This window comes from Macaca nemestrina, chromosome 7, assembly GCF_043159975.1.
Source record: "Macaca nemestrina isolate mMacNem1 chromosome 7, mMacNem.hap1, whole genome shotgun sequence".
Lineage (NCBI taxonomy): Eukaryota > Metazoa > Chordata > Mammalia > Primates > Cercopithecidae > Macaca > Macaca nemestrina.
The window spans coordinates 161899965-161906173 of record NC_092131.1 but is presented as its reverse complement, the minus strand read 5'-3'; the positions used below and the strand labels follow the sequence as shown (position 1 = coordinate 161906173).

General features: G+C 50.0%; 1 protein-coding gene across 3 annotated transcripts in view; it reads left to right on the top strand.

Annotated features, from left to right (window-relative positions):
* The first annotated feature begins 5414 nt into the window (after positions 1–5414).
* LOC105492409 (p21 (RAC1) activated kinase 6) overlaps positions 5415–6209 on the top strand; it is a 39159-nt gene continuing 38364 nt past the window's right edge. For 2 of the 3 annotated variants that reach the window (XM_011759514.3, XM_071067106.1), the window contains exon 1: positions 5514–6156. The gene's annotated coding sequence lies outside the window, so the exon portion shown is untranslated. Of the gene's footprint in view, positions 6157–6209 lie in introns of all 3 variants that reach the window. The other variant, XM_011759473.3, reaches the window with a different exon arrangement.

Here is a 6209-nt window from a genome sequence, read left to right as displayed (position 1 = left end):
TTGCCCAGGCTGGTCTCGAATTCCCAGGATTAAGGCGCGAGCCACCACGCCCAGCCTGAAAACCCTTTCTCCTGAGGGAAAACTGTTCGAGAAGTCAACAGCAGAGTCCTTTGCCAGGGCCTCTTCCAATACTGACGAGATTCTGGTCTGTGCTCCCCTCCCTCATATCTTGTATAGCTTTGTGACTAGAGATTGGGTAAAAAGGGAAGACCTTGCCAAATGGTGCCCTCCTGCTACCCTCTCTGGCTGTCTGCTGACGTTGGCTACTTGAATCTCTTGTCAGTTACTGTGCCCACCCTTGGCCCCTGCCAGCATCCTCCACACACCTTGCCCACAAGAGGACAGCAGGAGCAGGGCCACAGGGGAGGGCTTGCAAGGGACCTATCTGACAAGGCCCTGAAACTTCCCTCCCACTGAGGACCCCAGGACTTCACTTAGTCATCCCCTACTTTGCTGCCAATACTTTGGGGCAGATGTCCGGGAAGCATGTGTTCCTCTGTACCCTCCCGGCCAAGGAAGGCACTTGAGAAAAATCTCTTGAAGGTAGAGCCCCTGCTTCTGGCCTAGCTTTCCTGGAGGCGCAGGGCTGACGAGTGCCGCCAAGGTAAGGCCAGCTCTGGAGTGTGGGATATACAGGCCTCCAGTGGCAACACCTCATTAATCAAGCCCTTCCTTTCCGGAACCTGCCCTGACTTGGGATGGTGGGAAGGAAGGCGGGCAGAATCTGTTCCTCCCTTCCTGGCCCTGCGGTGAGAGGCGCTGACTCGTGTCGGTGGGTGGAGACAGGCCCATCAGAACGCCTGAGTGAGGCACCTTCTGAACATGCAGCACAAGCGGGTGTGCAGTGTGGGGAGGAATCTAAAGATCTAGAAAAATCTGGCAGCAAATGAATTTTACCCACACACTGGAGCCCTAGGCTTTGTTTCTAGAAGTTTTTATTATTCTTTAGGAAAACTTGGGAAGCACTGGTGTATGAAAATTTTTGGAACTTCATTGCCACATGGCCTTTCCAAAGACATCCCCAGATGGTTTTTTTAAAACCATACAGTGGGACAAGGTTGATATAAACAGTTGTTCCAGCTGAATCCAACTCACCAAAATGATGCAGGTGAGGCAAATTACTTTTGAGACTGCAAGTACTGTATATGTCCATTAACAAAAACACAGTAAAAGACTAAGAAATTGTAAGGACACTGGCTTGGCTGATTCACGCTGCTGCAAATCCCTAGGAGCCAAGATTCAAAGGTAGAAATGTCTGTGGTGACAGCACCACCACTGCCTTTGACCAAATTACAGATCTGTCACACTCAGAGCTTGCTGCTAGCATGGGGCTGCCATCGGCAGCAAAGGGAACTCCATGGGTCTGTGAGGAGGAGCAGCTGAGTTCCTGACTGCCTTTAATTTTCTCTGAGGCTTTGCTGAATCACCTAATCTCTTGGGGCTGTGGTCTTCTCACCTGTAGAAGGAGGGCCAGGGCTGATGACCCTAGAGTGCCTTTCAGCTCTGGGATGCACGCATTCTAAGGAGGGTGGCTAGAGCACAGAACCTCTAAAGATGTTCATTCGTTCCTTCAACAAAGTTTACTTGAGCACCTGCCATGTGCTAAGCACCAGGGCCCACCACTGGCCCAGAGACACAAGCATCTGCTGGCCTGCCCGCTGCAGCAGCAGCCACCTTTGCAGGCTGGTGGAGCCCCCTTTCTACAGCCTTTGGAAAAAAAAAAATGGTTCTAAATTTGCAGATCCTCTCATCAAATCAGGAAGTCATGAAACATGATATAATAGAGGAACTGGTCTCAGTTTGCACAGGCCATCAGGTTCACAAGACAGGAATCAAATATCAACAATGGCTGATTATCACACTCAGGAATTGAAAATAATTAGAAAAAGTGGCAGAGATGCTGTGGCAACCATTGGCTGGTCCCCTTTGGTCTCCAGCACCCATTCCCCCTTTGGTTTAGTAACAGCACCCTAACTTTCCTCCCTATATCGTGTGATAACGGAAGCACTGTCTCCAGGATACCCTCCCTGAGAAACAGGCATACGACCGGAGCCAGCCAATCAGACTCCTTCCCTGCAAGGATGCACTAGGTGGACAGCATGGTGGGAGCACCTCTCATCCAGGCAGGGGTGATCTGTGGGACTGCAGTCAGTCCCGATGCTTAAGAGACCCCAGGACTGCTATCGCTTCTGTCCTGGACTTGATTCTGCAGGCTGACAGAGAACCTGACTGATGCAGATTCAGGGGAGGTGGTTTGTTTTGTTCTCAGTTCCTTTCATGAAATGGCTATTATCTCTGCTAGCTACCATAGCAGAAATCTGGAAAACATGATTTTTCTTGATTTATGAAATTACTGATGTTTCTTCAGGAATTTCTGCCTGCTTCTCATAAACAGGCAGAAACTTAGAAATGTTACATTTCTTAAAGAGAGTCATGGTAATTCTTATCTGAAAAAGATGATAGTGGTTTGAATTTAATGTAATGTACTCTATCTCCTGCCTTAGCGCCCTCACATCGTCATGCTGCCCTCCCTCTTAACATTTCTGAAAATTCAAAGACACGAGGGAAGAAAAAGTGTTTTCCACATCCCCACATTTTTGCCTTAAAGTGGAATTTGTAGAGGAAAATGTGCAAATATACAAGTTTTAAGTACTCTCCATAGCTCTTGGGTTTCTATTATTAGGTTTTGTTTGTTTGTTTGTTTTGAGACTGAGCCTCGTTCTGTTGCTGCCCAGGTTGGAGTGCAATGGCGCAATCTGCTCACAGCAAACTCCACCTCCCGGGTTCGAGCAATTCACCTGCCTCAGCCTCCTGAGTAGCTGAGATTACAGGCGTCCACCACCACACCCTGCTAATTATTGTATTTTTAGTAGAGACGAGGTTTTGCCACGTTGGCCAGGCTGGTCTCGAACTCCTGACATCAAGTGATCCACCCGCCTCGGCCTCCGAAAGTGCTGGGATTACAGGTGTGTGCCACTGCGCCTGACCTATTATTAGTTTTAAAAACATACATTCCTTTATTTTTAATTTTGTATTGTTTAAATACAACAATACATGTTCACTGAAACAATGCAAGAGTGTAAAAAGTCCAAGGTGAGAGACCCCTGTCACCACCACTCCTATTTCCAAGGATAACCATATTGACAGTCTGTGGTTTAAACATACAGATATAGAAATATCTTTAAATAAAAAACTTATATGAGATTATGCCATCTCATATTTTCAAGTTAACATTGATCAACCTGGTCTTTTCTCTCAACTATGGTGGTCATCCTTCCTCATACATACAGACTGACCAAACTCATTCATTTTAAGGCTACAGATACTTCATTGCATGGGGATGTATCGTCCTGTATTAATCTGTCACCCAATTAATCTGCCCAATTGATGCGCATTTTGGTGGCTTCCAGTTCTTTGCAGTTACAAACAGTGCTACCGTGAATATTCTTATACCAATATCTTCAGGCCGATGTGCAACTATTTCTTAACTTGGATTCCTAGAAGTGCATTTGCTGGATCAAGTACATACACATTTTGAAATTTTGGTCAAAACTGTGAAATTGCCCCCCAAGAAGAATGTACCGATTCACTCTCCCACCTGCCTTTTTTTTTTTTTTTTCCACTGTATTATGGCAGGGAGTGGTATATCCCTTTTGTTTTGGTTTGCATTTCCTGGATCATTCGTTAGTGAGACAGAGCAGAAGTGGATTATATATAAGTTTACACACAAAATTACATGGAGATACAAAAAGAAGAAAAATACAGCGTTCCTCTTCAAAGCGAACTGATAACTTAGTTAGAGGGAAATGTTTCATGATGACCACAAATGGAATTTTTTTTTTTTTTTTTTGAGACAGAGTCTCGCTCTGTCACCAGGCTGGAGTGCAGCAGCGCGATCTCGGCTCACTGCAACCTCCGCCTCCCGGGTTCAAGCGATTCTCCTGCCTCAGCCTCCCGAGTAGCTGGGATTACAGGCACACGCCACCACGCCCAGCTAATTTTTGTATTTTTAGTAGAACGGGGTTTCACCATGTTGGCCAGGCTGGTCTCGATCTCTTGACCTCATGATCCATCCGCCTCGGCCTCCCAAAGTGCTGGGATTACAGGCGTGAGCCATCATGCCCGGCCACAGATTGAAATTCTTATGTTTAATGCCATGATATCTAACACTGCGTTCAATCAAAATGTCTACGCATGCGGCCTGAGACCTTTGCGCAGAAGGTGCCTAGGGTCATGGTTTGGGAAGATTAATCTGCCACCAGTGGAGGGGTGGATAAAAACTAATGTTTATTAGGATCAAGATGAGCAGTCTCTGTGCCAGAAACTTTATTCATTTAATTCCCACAGCCCTGTGAGGCAGGTGAAATCATCCCCATTTTATGGATGAGGAAATTGAAGTTCAGTTGGTTCAATAACATGCCAAAGGTCACTCAGCTGACGAACAGTGGAGCTCAGATGCGGAAGACTGAAAACTCAGAGCCTGGGCTTTTAACCAAACACCGCATGGCTTCGCTACAGAAGAAAGTTAGAAAGAGTTTTCAAAAATAAAATGTGGGGCCAGGTGCCACCTTGGATATAAGGGACTGGGGGACGGAAAGAGTCAAGAACTCCCAGGCTTCCCTCTGGCTGTCAATAGCCAGTGGGTCCTGGCAGTGGGAGCTGGGCCATCAGAGGTGGCGCCCGAAGTGGGGCAGGCACAAAATGGGTTTTGGGGCCAGCGTTTGCCCGGGTGATGGTCAAAGCCACAGAAAACAGGTGTTTTGACGGAGTGGTGGCTGAATGTGGGGAAAGATGAGCAGGGGACCAAGCCTGGAGCTTGGGCAGCCCACGATTGGACACTGGGAGAAGAAAAGGAGCCAGCGGAGGAGACACTGAGGCTAGGAATGGGAAGGGCACTGTGGAAATCTGGGCTCCACCTGGCGCTCCGGGGAGCGGGTAGGGGGGCGCATCAAGGAGCTCAAGCTGCCTCACCAGCAAATGCCTCTGTTTTTGACCAGGGGCAGTGAAATAAAGGGACCCAGTTAAGTAACTGGTTTCTGGTTCCTGCCAATCCAGGAAGCCGGCACCGGCCCTGCTTTACATCCCATGTGCCACTCTCAGCCTTCGAAGCAAAACCAGCTGAGGCCAGCACCTGCCAGGTCTGAATGCGCAACTCCAAGTTCTGGGGGGTGGGGGTGGGGTGAGCCAAGGAGGTCTGGCTTCTCTAGGGCAAGGGTCAGGAGGACAGCAGGGAGGCTCACCCTGAGCCCGCAGGCAGCCCTTCCTCCTCCTCCCCTTCAGCAAAGAAAGGCAGAGAAAAACGTGTTTTTATAAATAGCTCCAGCCCCAGCTGATTTGTAAATTCCGTGGGTTTTTTTTTGTGTCAATGACATCACCTTCCTCCCCATGGCAACCCCCGACGATATCAAAATTGCCAAGCAACGTTGGAGCAGCTCGGCGCCCCAAACGAGCAGGTCGCTGCCTGAGGATTTAATGGAGAAATCCCAAAGTGAGCCGGGGCGCACGGTGGAGGAGGGGCGCGCCGCAGCCGGGGCCGCCGGGCCCTGATGGGCGGGAGCGGGGTGGAGCGGCCTCGCCTGACAGGCAGCCCTGGGCGCTGGGCTCTGCGGCCACACTCTGGAGACAGCCACTGTCCAGGCAGGTTGGGGGAGGGCGCTGCTCCCGTCCTGATGTACCAGGAGCCGCCAGCAGCCATCCAGGTGACTAAGCCGGCCCACTAGCACTGAGTCACCGCCCGCCTGGAGCTGTTCTTGCTTCTCCTTTGCATCTGATTATTTTGGGAGCTGGAAACTTGGAGCTGCACCTGAGTCCCGCCCCTTCTAGCTCTCCCCTCCCTACCTTGGGCTCCAGGAAGATGGGACTTGCTGTGAGTCTGCTGCCACCCGCTAAAGATATGGAAGACGCTGTGGGGGCCAGAGGTGCCCGGGGGGCCGTGGCAGCAGGCAGAGTGCAATAGCAGATATGGTGGTCAGGCTGCCCGTGTGTGTCCTCTGGAGGTGTAAGGACAGAAGGGCAGTCTTGTCCGAGCTGACTGGAGTCCTCCCGGGCTGGCTCTGAACTCATCTCCCACGGGGATGTTTCTGTAAAGGAGTGGCTTCTGGGGTCGGAGTGGCATTTGGAGACCGAGGCTGGATTGGCTTAGGCTGGTCTGGGCAGGTAGGTGGCTCTATGCTGGGCGTGGACCCACGTGTGTGTGAGTGCGAGAGTGT